Here is a 15,945-nt window from a genome sequence, read left to right as displayed (position 1 = left end):
GGAACATATAAGAACTATTGGCTAATTTTATATTATTATTAGAGAAATGAATACTTTCTTTTTCTCATGTCATTTTTCTTTTAGTTTATTATTTTGAAATGACCTTTCCTTGAAAATTATGAAGTATATCACACTTAAGGAAAAGTGCATAAAACATAAATGTATTCTTTTACAAATAATGATCCTTGCCCACTCACAACTTCCTTCCTCCAAGAGATAACCACTTTAAGCTAATCATTCCTTTTTTTGCTTTTAAGTTTTGACACTTAAATATGCCTCCCTAAGCAATATAGTTCATTTTTCCCTATTTTTAGTTTTTTTTCTATAAATGAAATTGTGGTTGTCAGTTTCCACAACGGCCCCGATGATCCTGGCCTACTACTGGCATTTTTCGACGTTGAATCAGAGCTGGTCTGTATGACCAACTTCAAAGGCTAGGTGATAAAAGGTTATTGAGGTTTCTGCCTAGTTCTTTCCATGTGTTTACTCTGGGAAGGACCAGTAGAAAGCTCAAGCGGTCCTGTGAAGAGGCCCATGTGGATAGGAACTGAACCCTCCTACCAACATCCTGCACCATCTTGCCAGCCTTATGACTGAGTGAGCGTAGAAGAGGATCCTCCAGCCATAGTCAAGCCTTCAGATGTCTGCAGCCCAGATGACATTTGGCTGTAGGCTCATGAGCAACCCTGAGCCAGATTTGCTCCAAGCCAATCCCAAATATCCGACCTACAGAAACCATGAATAATAAATGATTTTTGCTGCATTAAGCCAAGAAACTTTAGAATAATTTGTTATGCAGCATTAGATAACTAACTAGGAGTTGTACTGTATAAATTCTTTTGTATCTTTATTCTTTTACTCAACTTTCTTTAAAAAGATTCACCCATGAAACCGTATGGAGCTTAGTTTATTTACTTTCATTACCATATAGCATCCCATTGTATGGATGTGTTTTGGCTTAACTTTCATAATCATTTCTGTATGCAGAGGAAATTCTTAACCTGTAGGGCTGGAAAAGCAGTACTTTTTAATTGGTGGGGTATTTATCCCTCAGATGTGGGAGGGAGAGAGGGATAAATGGCTTTGGATCACCTTTGAGGCCAAATATGCCATCGGTATTTTAATAATCCAAATACCTTGAATCACCAAAACAATAATGTTTTGGAATGATGCTTACCCCTTTCCATTGCCAACATAGTTGGCATTGTGAGTGACAGCCTCAGTAGTCCTTACATATGGTCCCAAATAGTCACTGGGCTTCACTCTCTCTCAAATAGAAATCAGAAGAGGGTTTGGGGTGGAGATATACACTCTCTTCTGGGATATATTTTCCTCTGACTGATTAAATCAAAGCGAACATACTGAATGCCACAGACTCAGAAAGTCATGTTTTCTTCTCATTTAAGCTGTTCAGTAAAGCAGGAATTCTGAGGAACAATCCACAAGCAACTGGACAGCTCAGCTTTTTGCATTCTGTGGCTCTTTTGGTAACACACAGATTAACTAAGAAATTGGGACTGCAAATCAGTTACCTGGTGAAAACTTATTAAGAATAAGAATTCCATTTCTGGGAAACTACACTACAGAAGTAGTCTCACAAAAGTACAAAAATGTACATACAAGAATTTCCATTGCAATATTTTTCATAATTTTGAAAAACTGGATCCATGGCATGAGGACTATAGATAGATTATGATGCATCCTTACAACTGAATTCCATGCAAGTGCTTAAGAAGGAACGAGACTGAGTTCTATGAGCTGACATAGAAAGATGTCCAAAATAAATTTTACATGAAATAAAAAAGCATGTTATAAAGGAATATATGTCAATTCTATTTTCATTTAAGAAACAAACAAGCTGGGCACAGTGATTCATACCTGTAATCCTAGCATTTTGGGAGGCCGAGGTGGGCAGATTGCTTGAGTTCAGGAGTTTGAGAGCAGCCCGGGCAACATGGCAAAACCCTGTCTCTATAAAAAATACAAAAACTAGACAGGCGTGGTGGCATGTGCCTGTAGTCCCAGCTGCTCAGGAGGCTGAGGTGGGAGGATCACTTGAACCCAGGAAGTTGAGGCTGCACTGAGCCTTAATCATGCCACTGCACTGCATTCCATCCTGGACGACAGAGCAAGATCCTGTTTAAAAACAAAAACAAAAATCAAAAAACTTGTGTGTGCAATGGTGTATACGGATTAAATTATTAACAGCTACTATTGGGGCTAAGGAGGAATTAATACAGAAATTTCACTTTCAAAGTTGTACTTTTTTGTAATGTTTGATTTTTTTACAATGCATGCATGTGGCTTTTGAAAGTGGGGGCAGGGGATGAATGGCAATTTTTTAATATGTTGTTTGGGTCAGTAATAAAAATGGCAATGATTGCGGTGAGAAAAAGTGATCAACTATAGACTTAACCCTTAGGATTCTCTTTAGTGCTTGCTATAGGATCTTCTTTTAAGTACTAAATTGTTTCTACCACCAGTCAAAGAGCCATAAAAACCAGGCAGCATAAAAATGCTGGACAACAGGTGTATATTTATCTCCAAACTCATCAGATTCTATGCATTAAGTATATATAGCTTTTTATGTGTCAATCATATTTCAGTAAATTAGTTTTATTTTAAAAGGCTGAGCAATTAGTGCCTAGGGCACCTGTTTACTGTACCACTCTTTATTACCATCTATTTTTCAGTTTCACAAATAAAACATATTAATTTTAGAAGTACTAGAAAATACTACAATAAACAAGAAGAAAAAATTATTTATAATTGACCCACCAGAAAGAAATGACTTTAGCATTTTTTGGACAGTTGTCCAAATTTATTCTTAATGTAACTATACATTCACACACACATACACACACACACGTATGTATACACACACACACATATAGATACACACGCACACACATTCACAAACTGTTCTTTTCAAAGTAAGAGTCAATATTATATGCATTGTTTTGTAACCAGTTTTTCTTCAGATAATATATTTTGAACAGCTTTTTATATTAAAAATATATAATGATCATGCCTACAGTGTATTTCATTACATCAAGAGTATATGAAGGGACTTCAGAAAATCCATAGAAAATAGGTATTATGAAAAAAATGCGTGGATTTCAAAGTTATTTTGCACCAAAATAAACTCGTACTAACTTGTCATAGCATATCTGAATGGGATCTAGTTTGAGGCACTAAGAAAGATAAGACAGTTGGAAAAGAGTTCCTATCAGAGCAAGATGAATTCTGCTAAAACTGAAGCAAGAACAAACATCAAATTTATGGTGAGGTTTGGGTGAAAGAATGATGAAATCACTGATGCTTTATGAAAAGCTATGGGAACAACGCCCCAAAGAAATCATCAGTTTACAAATAGATAACTCATTACCAGATGAGAAGAGACAATGCTGAAGATGAAGCCTGCTGCAGCAGACCATCCACATCAATTTTCAAGGAAAAAAATTAATCTTGTTCACGCCCTAATTTAAGAGAACTGAAGATCACCAGCAGAAGCAACAGAAAACCACAGACATCTCAATTGGTTCAGCATACACTATTCTGACTAAAAAATTAAAGTTGAGCAAGCTTTCCATTTGATTCGTGCCCAAACCATTGTACCCAGATGAGTACCACTATGATCCCAGAGACAAAGCACAATCAAAGCAATGGCTACCAAGAGGTGGAAGTGGTACAGTCAGAGTAAAGGCAGATTACTCAAGAGCAAAGGTCATGGCAACAGTGTTTTGGAATGTTTGAGGCATCGTACTTGTTGACTTTATAGAGGGCAAAAGAGCTATTGTTTTTTGAGAGTGTTTTGAGAAAGTTTTGTGAAAGCTTTAGAAGAAAAACTCTCAGGAAAATTTCACCGGAGTGTCCACCATGACAGTGCTCCTGCTCATTTCTCTCATCAAACAAGGGCAATTTTGCAAGTGTTTCAAAGGGAAAATATGAGGCGGCCACCTTACAGTCCTGATTTGGCTCTCTCCTCGACTTATTTTTGTTTCCTAATCTTTAAAAAAAAATCTGTAAATGGCACCAATTTTTCTTCAGTTAATAATGTAAAAAAGACTGCATTGACATGATTAAATTCCCAGGACCCCCAGTTCTTTCGTGATGGGCTAAATGGCTGATATCACTGTTAATGAAAGCATCTTGATCTTAATGGAGCTTGTGTTGGAAAATAAAGTTTATATTTCTTATTTTTATATTTTAATTCCATTTTTCATTAACTTTTTGAAGTCCCCTTATATAAAATGATTATGAACCACTGCTGGATTTATAGGTAAAGTTAGTACATTTGCAAATATTCAAAACATTTATGAAAACTTTAATGCAAAATACATGTGGATTTTTCTAGAAAGGGAGCTCTTATGTCCTTGGATTCTTCTAGGGCTCTATAATCAAAGGAAAAAAGAGTTGAGTCACTGGATGATATGGTTGTGGAAGACACAGGATGATTTATCTAACCAATCCCTCTTGATCATCTTGCTTGTTTCCAATTTTCACCACTATAAACAGTGCTATAAGTAAATTTAGGAGTTTTCAATTTTGCTATTTAGAAAACACGAAAGGCACAAAGCACGGAGATATCATTGAGTCTCCACATGTTTAAAAATAGACAAATGTGCTGCAACTCAGAAGGCATTCCTTTAGAGGCATCAGAGAAGAGATTAGAAACCCTCAGGCACTTAAACCCCACTAGCACAATTCAACAAACCTGTCAGACTGCCAAAGTCAAGATGTTGATAAGCAGAAGAAATGCCGAAAAATTGAGAGAATTATGAGGATATTCTCATAATTGGGAATATTGAAAGTGACAGAAAGTAAGAGAGAAAGATGGGAACAGGGAGAGAAAGGAGGAAATTAGTGCAGTGAACACCAGTTTTTGATTGGTTCAGCTTTTATTTCTTCTTCCCTTCTTCTCCCAAGAGCACCTCCCTTTGCTTGTGGGGAACTGCCCAGCCCCCACCCCAGGTGGTATTGGTTAGGCTGTCCGTCAATATTACTCAACTCCTTCTGGTCAGAGGAGTAAGCTGCTGACTTAAGCTAGACCAATAAACCTTTCTATCTCAGCGAACTGGGCCTCCTACTAAGAAACCCTGGGAGAAAAGGCTGTTGGAGCTGAGTCATCCAAGAGCAGCACCCTACAAAATTGACCTGGGAGTTCCTGCTACAGAGACCCTCCAAGGACCCCTAGTTCCTACCCTTCCCCAGACATGATTGTTCACCTATTCATTCTGGACTCTAAGCTACACAATATTCTACCAATTAATTCTTTCTTCTTATGTAAGTTAATAAGAGTCAGCATCTGCAGTTTGAACAACAACGAAAATTTGAATACAGTTAGAATTGGACCCACAGGTACAGTTAAAACATAGGGCCTACTCCTTGACTTTTCCTTGTTCTTAAAAATAAAAACACAAACACAGATGCTAATATTACCCAAAAATTTCGCTCAGGTCTCACAACTGTTTGTGATAAAGGAGGGACCAGACACAAGTATCTCCTTACTAGAATAGAGAATTCATGAGGGCAGAGACTCTGTCTTGGTTAGCAGTAAATATCTCCTCCCTAAAGCAGCAAGGAGTACACAATAGGTGTTCAATAAATGGTTGTTGTTAATGTTTTATTGTTGTTGTTATTGTTTCCTGACTTAAAAGCAAGAAGAAATATCCAAGATATACTGCCAAATTAAAAAGCAAGTTGATAAATACTTTGTACTATCGGTCCTATTTTTGTAATTTTTGTGATTTGGAAATGAATATGAATAGAATGTGAAAATGTACAGTAATATTTATAATTGCATTACATAAAAAATTATCTGGAATTATATTGCCCATTCCATCTGTTAAGAGTGCATATCGGCCAGGCACAGTGGCTCACGCCTGTAATCCCAGCACTTTGGGAGGCCGAGGCGGGCAGATCACAAGGTCAGGAGATCCAGACCATCCTGGCTAACATGGTGAAACCCCATCTCTACTAAAAGTACAAAAAATTAGCCGGGCGTGGTGGCGGGAGCCTATAGTCCCAGCTACTTGGGAGGCTGAGGCAGGAGAATGGTGTGAACCCAGGAGGCGGAGCTTGCAGTGAGCTGAGATCGAGCCACTGCACTGCAGCCTGGGCGACAGTGCAAGACACCGTCTCCAAAAAAAAAAAAAAAAAAGAGTAGATATCACTGGCAGGAAAAGAGAAATGGGCAATTTTCTTAATACTTCAGTGTTACCAAATTTTTTGCAGTTCAGATATATCACTTCTGCAATTAGGAAATGATTTTTTTAATTAAGGAAAAGGAAGGAGAGAAAACAGAGAAAAAACAATGAAAAAGGGAAGAAGTTAGAAAGAGAAAGAAAGGGAAGAGAAGACAGAAGGGCAATTCCACTCTCTGGTGGCACTCTGCCATCGATTCTTTATCACGGTGACCATTAGGCCTGTTCAGCAATATTTCCTTTCAGGCACATGGTAAGATAGAACTTCCCACACCTTGAAGGTAGGCCTGGCTACGTGTCTTGCTTTGACCAAGGAATATGAACGGCGTGTGAAAATGGGAATGTGCAATGCATGTCACATCCAGGCAGAAGCCTTCAAGAGCCAACGTGCGATCCATCACATTCTCCTCCCTCATCCACCACAATTACTGATGCTGGAAACTCCTTACAGCCTGGGTCCCTGAGTGAGGATGACATGGAACAGAGCCCCCTCCCCCATCAACCCATGATGAACATGGAGCATACATGAGCAATAAACCTTTATTTTAAGCCACTGATTAAGAGATTTCATTTTTGCGTATATGGAGATACATATCCACTTAACTCAGCTTACCAAATATTAATATAGCCAGGGTATATTTGTCAAAAATGATAAATTAACACTGAAACAACACTATTAATGAAACCCCAGACTTTATTCAGATTTCTCCAGTTTTTTTCATTGATTTCCTTTTTCTTTTCCAGGATCTAAATCAGGGTACCACATTGCATTTATTCATCAAGTGTCCTTAATTTCCAAAAGTCTATGACAGTTTCTAGGCCTTTTCTCTTTTCTTTTCTTTTCTTTTCTTTTCTTTTCTTTTCTTTCTCTCTCTCCCTCCCTCTTTCCTTCTTTCTTTCCTTCCTCCTTCCTTCCTTCCTTCCTTCCTTTCTTTCTTTCTTTTTCTTTCTTTTCTTTCTTTCTTTCCTTCTTTTTCTTTTTTCTTACTTCCTCTCTCCCTCCCTCCTTCCTTTTTTCCTTCCTTCCTTCCTCTCTCTCTCTCTGCCCGTCTCTTTTCTCTCTCTCTTTTTAGTAACTAAAAGTTTTGGGCTGGGCGCGGTGGCTCACACCTGTAATCCCAGCACTTTGGGAGGCCGAGGAGGGCGGATCATGAGATCAGGAGACTGAGACCAGCCTGGCCAATATGGTGAAACCCCATCTCTACTAAAAATACAAAAATTAGCTGGATGTGGTGGCAGGCGTCTGTAGTCCCGTCTACTCGGGAGGCTGAGGCAGGAGAGTAGCTTGAACCTGGGAGGCGGAGGTTGCAATGGGCAGAGATTGTTCCACTGCACTCCAGCCTGGGTGACAGAGTGAAACCCTATCTCAAAAAAAAAAAAAAAAGTTTTGAAGAGTATGTGTCAGGTATTTTACAGAAAGTCCCTCAATTTGGGTTTGCCTGCTGTTTTCTTGGAATTAGTCTGGGATTATGGATTTGGGGAAGAATACCACAAGGCAAGTTTACTTTCTTATCCCTACATATCAGAGGTACATAATATCCACCTGACTTATCACTCCCTGGTGATGTTAACCTTAACTGATTGATTGAGGTGGGGTCTGCCAGATTTCTCCCCTGTATAATTACAATTTTTCTTCTTTCCATAGTCTGTTCTTTGGAATGGAGGTCACTTAGGCCAGATCACACCCAAGAGGAGAAAAATTAAGCTGTAGCACTCTGTTAATGTATGAAAAAAACAAACCAAAGTTTTTGTATCCTCTCACTCTCCAACAATCAACACAAAGAATTCTGTGACCTCTGGTCTGGTCACCAAGAAGTGTGTGGAGATTATTCCCCATCAACAAGCAATGAATTATTCAGTGGACATGAACTGGGTGTGCTCTAATTCAATTCAGTTCTGATACTATCACCTGGAGATAGCATCAGATCCTATAGGTGGAGAGCTCAGTCCCCAGCTTCAGGTACCAATGGTAAGCCCCGGGTTGTTTTACCTGTGTTTCTGACTGACCAGTTATAAATTGGGGTTCCCACAGCCCTCTCCTTGAGTTCAATTGATTTGCTAGAGCACCTCACAGAACTCAAGGAAATACTTACTCGTGTTTATCAGTTTAAAGCATATTTTAAAGAATACAAATGAAGAGCTGCATAGGGTGAGGTATAGGGGAAGAGGTGCAGAGCTTCTTTGCCCTCTCCGGGCGCTCCATCCTCCAGGAACCTCCACGTGTTTAGCTCTCTAGAGGCTCTCTGAACACAGCCCTTCTGGTTTTTATGGAAGGTTCATTACATAGGCATGATTGATTAAAGCTTTGGCCACTGGTGATCAACTTAATCTTCCTCACCTCTCCCCTCCCCAGAGGTTGGGGATGGGCTGAAAGTTCCAACCCTCTAATCCTGCCTTGGTCTTTCTTGTGATCAACCCACATCCTGAAGCTACCCAGGGGTTGCCATCCACTAGTCAACTCGTTAGCATAGACAAAGACATTATTTTGGAGATTCTAAGGATTTTAGGAGTTGTAGGCCTCCTAAACCTATGAAAATGGAGGTGAAGACCAAACATACATTTCACAATATCATGGCCACTATCTTGGTTACTCTCTCTCAACTCTGGAGAAGCAAGCTGTCATGTCAGGTAAGCAGCTCTATGGAGAGGGTCATGTGGCAAGGAACTGAAGTCTCTTGCCAACAGCCACACGAGTGAGATTGGAAGTGCATTCTCCAGCCCAGGCTCACATTCCGACTGCAAACTCATGAGAGACCCTGAGCCAAAATACCCAGCTAAGCCAGTCCCAGATTCCTGACCCTCAGAAACTGTGTAAGGTAACAAATATTTGTTGTTTAAAGCTGCTACATCTTAGGTAATTTGTTGTACAGCAATAGATAATGAAGTCACTGGGCAATACTCTCACCTCTTTTCTTCGGCTTTTATCTCCATATCTGGTTTATTCTTTCCTCCCTTTACATTTAATTTGTCCTGAACTTCATGCCTTTGGCCAAAATAACTACTTACTTCTCCCCAGGTAACATCTCGTTGGTTCAAGGCTCCAATCCACACTGAACAGAAGTTACTCAGTTCCAAATTCTGGGGAGAGAGAAACTAATTGGTGCTGAATGGGTCACGTAACTGACTGCTCTTGTTCAATTAATGTGGGATGAAGGCAAGGTGTATACACATGGCTGTCTAGGGTCCACTCCTTGTGTGTATGGAGAGGGGTAATTCTCAGAGGGAGAGAGTTAACGTGAGTCTGGCAGATACTCCGCCAGGACCCAGCTTTCCAGGTCTGACACACTTAAAGGAGTGAAAGACAAGACATGGGTCCCATATTCAGGAACTGGTAGTGAGATAAGAAGTGTGGACAATGAGAGGACCTCTTCACTGTCTTCTGAAACAGGCCAGACCTACATTCATATGGCTGTTGATTCCATCTAAAAATGGCAGGAAGAATAATATTTTTACAAACAAGGGGTGACTTCAGGAGACAAATGTGTGAAACGCAGCATTATATTACAAACAATAGAATTCCTGGCTATGTAATCCCAGACCCCATGGACATCATGGATATTTTCAGCCCAACATCCAGTAAGTCTTTGATTTGTTTGTTGGTAAGGTGATAGCTCTTGCAAAGATTGGTTTAAAAATAAATACATCATGGATGAACTCCTTGAGGCAAAGCATGAACAAATGGATTGTCAGGACAAGTTAAAACCAGGCTTGGAAGGAGTTCCTGTAGAGTTTCCAGTCGGTGAAGAAGTATAGCTCACTTTACTAGTTGGTGTCCAGCTATGGCAGGATGTTAACAGCCAGTCTTACTGAAATCCACCTCTCTGCTATGAAGCAATGGAAATGGCAAGACCTGTGTCACCCAGTGATCCTCTACAAGCAGATACAATTTCTGACACTGCAAAGATGAGCTAAAATTAGCTTTTACAATGTAAGAGCTGCCTCTGATTTTCAATTGCTTTGATATTTTAATTGAGATGCAGTTACACGCATGCACCTCAGAGTGACTGGGAATGTAGTAAAGCAATTACATAAAATATTATCCAAAATTCAGAATCCATCACCACCACGGGTCGTGTGTAAACATTTATTTAAATGCTAACTTAAAATATCCTTGAGATTAAGGATGTAACATGGATCCCTTTCAAGTGCAAAATTATCTACATCAGTTCACAGCTAGCCTTCTGCTAATCATTCCCCGCAGATCCCAGAGGGAAGGCTGATCACATTGATAATCAAGATTTGCTGAAACAAAAGCACACACACACAGAATCTTCTGAGTCATCAGGTTGTAGCTGGAAAACATTAGACACAAGCTACAGAGTTCTATGAGTTTAAAAATACCCTTTATACTTTTAAGTCTGTTCTCTTGAATTTGACTATGGAGTTCCAGTGCTCCTCTTCTCACAGCTCTTCAGAGAGAGAATCATACTCCAGAAGCAATAATACATGTCTATGATGAAAACAACCATCTACAGAAAGGAAACACCCACTAAATGACATAGTATTTACCCCTGAGCAGTTACATGGGTGGGCCTTGCTAGTCATGTGCCCTTTTGCTCTCTGCTTCAGTCCTTAGGGAACCACATTCCTCAGGCTCTGTTGCCCCCGGGCTTCCAGGTGATTTAACCAATAGGAGGCACTGGTACAAGACTGAAAGAAAAGAGGAGGCCAGAAGCCAGAGGACATCTCTCCCACCCTGCTTCATGTGGTAGAAGCCATTTCTACTGTGTAGCACCATTTCTTCAGGACAGCCCCCTTTTCCTGATCCCAGTTCCTGCCTGACAACCCATTAGGATTCCAGCTTCCAGCAGATGGCCCCAAATCCTGGGCTTTAGTAACTTATACCTCTCTCTCTCTGCAGTCCTAGGGTCGATACTAGCTTCCTGCTATTGCTAATTTCATGTCTTCTATTTCAATTTTGAGCTCTTTCTTCTCCCATGTAACCCATTTCCTGTATTAAATTCCCTCTGTTTGAGACACCTGGAGTCACGGCAGTTGTCTTATCTGAACCCTAAATAATACAGGGACAAGAAATTAACATGCACACATTCAAAAGTCCACAGTAACAAATCTACGTAATAAATGAGTAAATTGGATAATCCAATATATGTTCGCAGACAGCAGAGGTCACAGAGACCTAAAAATTGAGCTCACCTGTGATTCATTACAGTTTCCCAGTGTGCCTCTCTTCAATATCTTGATGTTTTGGCTTCAGCTTCTGTAAGTAATAGAAAGTAAATAATAAGTATAAGTAATAATAAGCCTTTTTCTCTTAGTCTTTTCCAGTCAAATTTGTGAAAGAGCTTATTAAGTTATGTCATTCTTGGCATGAAATGCTAGTTAGTCTGTTTATTGGTTTCCATCTCTCATGGATCCAATCCCTCATGCTCCCTTATTCAAGAAAGGACTGAACACACCAATGGTAGCTGAGATCGAGCATTAACTCTCCTATGAGGGACCTTTAATCCATTATCTCACTTAATTCACAAAATAACCTGATAAGTGGTGTGTTATTATCATCTCCATTTTAAAGTTGGTGAACTTGAGGCTCGGAAATTAAATATTCTGTCTTTATACATGGTTGCCTATTGCCTCATCTTCTGTGAGGATTGCACCTTCAGTGACTCTGTCCCTATTATAAGAGCTGGGGGCAGGCGGCCCAGGGATTGACAGCTTTAGTAGACAATGAGGACAGTGGTGGATAGGCTATGGAAGGAAGGAGTCAGGAAGGTCTTGTGGAAGATAGGCTACGGAAGGAGGGAGTCAGGCTATGGAAGGTCTGTGAACCTTGGCCAGGAGGTATATTTAAACGTTCATTAGATTCTCCATTAAGAGAATGATATTATTACAAAGCATAACCATTTTAGTTCATGGCAATTGATTCAGTTCGAGTTATTTTTTAATAGAAAAGGCCTTGCCATACTTCTATAAGGATTCGAAGACCTTCTCTTGTTTAAAATAAACGCAATATCAATACAGAGTTCCCAGCCTCCACATGAGCACTATTATTTGAGGCTCATGTATAATTCCTATCATTAAAAAAACTGAATAATCACACCCACCAAAAGTAAACACTATTACCACCTACCTCCACCTCCACATAAAATGTACAGAAAAACAATATTGTTTATTTTTACTGGATGCCCTAACTACAATCCAATGTACCGCTGTGATCTTGCTATTATGTTGAAACAAGTACATATCCAATTCTCACATACAGTGATGAGTAAGACTGTCTTCCTATACAAATAACTGCTAAGGTATTTTGTTCATGTTTTAATTGCACCTGTTCAGAGTTAGGAGTTCTGGGGTTTTGAATGAGTTAGCAAAAAGAAAAGTTGATTCCACAATCCACAGTCCCCCCACCCGACATACAAATCTACACACCTGCCCCCCCTCCCCATACACATTTACACAGGTGCATGCCTCAACTTGACACTCTTACTGGAAGGCAGAAAATGCAAACCTGCACCTCTCCCAAGGAAAGAGAGTGTGTTCGACAGAGTGAAGGAAGAAATTAAGGATTTAAAATGTACAATCCAATGAGAATCCATCCAGTAGTGCAGGCCAACAGGAGGCCAAATGAAGCAGATTAGACGGAAGGCCACGCGGGATGGCTCATGCCTGTAATCCCAGCACTTTGAGAGGCCAAGGCGGGTGGATCACTTGAGGTCAGCAGTTTAAGACCAGCCTGGCCAACATGGTGAAACCCCATCTCTACCAAATACACAAAAGTTAGCCAGGCATGGTGGCAGGTGCTTGTAATCCCAGCTACTCAGGAGGCTGAGGCAGGAGAGTCACTTGATCCCGGGAGGTGGAGGTTGCAGCGAGTCGAGATCACGCCACTCCACTCCAGCTGGGGCAACAGAGTGAGACTCTGTGTCAAAAAAAAAAAAAAAAAAAAAGAAGGAAGCCACTGGGCCCCCACGGGCATTAACTTGGAGCGGAACATTGCTGCAAAAGGATGGAGTCTTAGATTGGAAAACAGGAAAATGCACTTTCATACTTGATATATATATAAAAAAACACAAAGGAAAACAAGTGTCTTTTCTTCCCACTGTAAACAAAGTCTTGTCAAAGTGTCAGGGGTCAATTTGAGCATTGTTGGTTTAGAATTCAAATGCAATAATGTGTCATGTAATACCATGAGACAGAATTCTGAGAATAAGTAGAAGGTACTTCTAAATATGGGGTAGTTTCAAAATTCAAATTCATTTCCTTAATTTCCAAAACTCAAGCTGTTGTGAAGAGAACACTGCTAGAAAATCTAGTTTAGCTCCAACTCTGCTCCCTTGGGCACATTGTTTGATCTCAACTTATAAAATGGGTACAATAATCCTTGTTTTACAAACAGTGACCATTTCCAGTCCATATGCACTGGTATGTCCCAGCACGCCCCCTACTAACTTCCCCAGCTGCCCTTCCTCACTTCTCAGAAACCCCAGATCTGGTCCTCTCTAGCAGCTAAGGAGAAACCTGGCCCTGCCAGGAGCTGCTAAGATCTTGCTCCACTGCCAAGGCCAATGTAGATTCTGATTGGTCATGATGCTCACACTAATACTGGTTGCCAAGTATTTTGAACATCACCTGTGCAGGGTGGTGGTAGAGATGAAATGGCATCATATAACAGGACATGGTTTAGAACCCATTACACACTCTATATGTGAAACGTGCTGTCTTAGAGAGAGGTGCTTGTGGTGCAACCTTACATCCAAGAGTATTTGCTATGTTAGGTCAAGCATGGTGGCTCACACCTATAATCCTAGCACTTTGGGAGGCCAAGGCAGGTGGATCACCTGAGGTGAGGAGTTCGAGACCAGCCTGGCCAACATGCCGAAACCCTGTCTCTACTAAAAATACAAAAATTAGACAGGTGTGGTGGCAGGAGCCTATAAATCCCAGCTACCCAGAAGGCTGAGGCAGGAGAATTGCTTGAACCCGGGGGTGGAGGTTGCAGTGAGCTGAGATCACGCCACTTCACTCAAGCCTGGGAGACAGAGCGAAACTCCGTCCAAAAAAAAAAAAAAAGAAAGAAAAAATTTTTAAAAACAGTATTTGTTATGTTAGAAGAATAATTTGGATTTTTAATTTCTAGCCCGCTGACATCTGTGAATAAGACATTTTTTTCCATTCTGCAAAGTCAAATAAGACACTATGCCCGTCCCAAGGAGCCGAATCTGGTCCTTAGGCCAGTTTGCAGAGAGGAGACAGGAGCCAACCTCAAAGAGCTCCCCATGACCAAAGTGGAACAATTTTTTAAGGCTTTTTGAAACAGCCAATTATTTTTTGGACATAATTTAGAACAAATAAAAAATACACACAAACATCTCTATGGGATCTATGTTTGTTCTGCAAGTTGCCTCTTCACAGAACACTGTGTTGAAGATCTGCTCATGGGAACCATAAATGGTTTCACATCACTCTTTTTTAGTCTTTCATAATATTTGTAAGCATGGCTGGACCATAGTTTAGTCATTGCCTTAATTAATGTCACCTAACCTATTCTCAGTTTTTGGCTGCTTTAAGATTTGCTGCGCTGAAGACATTTGCACATTGCCCCCTTAGGTGCTTCCCCCAGGTGAGTCCTGAGCAGTGAAGTTACAGTTCATAGAAATGCCCAATTCAAGTTTTTCAGATGCTGCCAAACTGCACTGCAGAATAAAACTACAATTCATACTTTTATTGCCCATCTGCCCATATTTTTGCCTACATTTATTATTAAGAGATATTTGTTTTTACCAGCCTATTGGGAGAAAAATTATATCGACTTTATTTTGGGGAGGTAATTTTGTTATTGTAAATATATACAAAATAATGAATATGATGTATTTATTATATATGTATATACATACAATTTGAATATTAACAATCAAACACCCAAGTACCTACCACTCAGCTGAATATTAATATTAACTTAGGAGCATCTTGTGTGACCCTTCCCTGTTGTGCAGCAATTATTCATTCATTCTTGTTCCTGTATATGAATATAAGTTCGAACAATTTGAGCAACAAAATAAATAACTATAGTGTTGGGTTATAACCTGAAGAGTAAATGTTTATGCACCCATGCTGATGTAAGTAAATGATCAAATAAACAAATAAGTGGAAGAGAAGGGCACATCTTCCCATTTGAAGAATTTCTAGCAATATGTATAGAAACTCCCCCCTCATAGCTAACACCTCTCTACCGGATTTTCCACTTTTGAGACCCTTTTATAATAGGATGCATGGTATTTGAGGGTGTGTGTGGGGGTGTATGGTTTTGTGAATGTGTAGGGTAAATGAGAGTTCTTATGTGTGAGTGAATGTACATGTGAGAGGAGCTGTGGGTACCTGAGAAGGTGTGTTAGGATGTGTGTGTGTGTGTGTGTGTGTGTGTGTATGTGCTGGAAATTGTCAACAGAATTTTTTTAAAGCAAAATTGAAGTGTACTGCTTTTCCCCTTATGATAGTCTCTGTGGTAAATTGTTATTTGGTTTGTTGATTTCCTTATGAAAATTACACCCTTCAGGTGAATACTTTAAATTTTTAATATATGTTTTCTTAACTCTACTTATAAACTGTAGAACAACCACCTGAGTGAAGGAGGAATTGTAGCATGATTTTCTTTCTGCTTTTGTAGCTGTGATAAAATTAATACGGTTAAGGCTAATGAAAGAAATTTCAGGAGTCACATATTTGACAAAAATAATAATTAAGAAGAAACATATATTAAACTTCTTATATTTAATGGTTAGAA

The sequence above is a fragment of the Hylobates moloch genome, unplaced genomic scaffold (genome assembly GCF_009828535.3).
Source record: "Hylobates moloch isolate HMO894 unplaced genomic scaffold, HMol_V3 SCAFFOLD_4, whole genome shotgun sequence".
Lineage (NCBI taxonomy): Eukaryota > Metazoa > Chordata > Mammalia > Primates > Hylobatidae > Hylobates > Hylobates moloch.
This window is presented reverse-complemented; position numbering follows the sequence as displayed.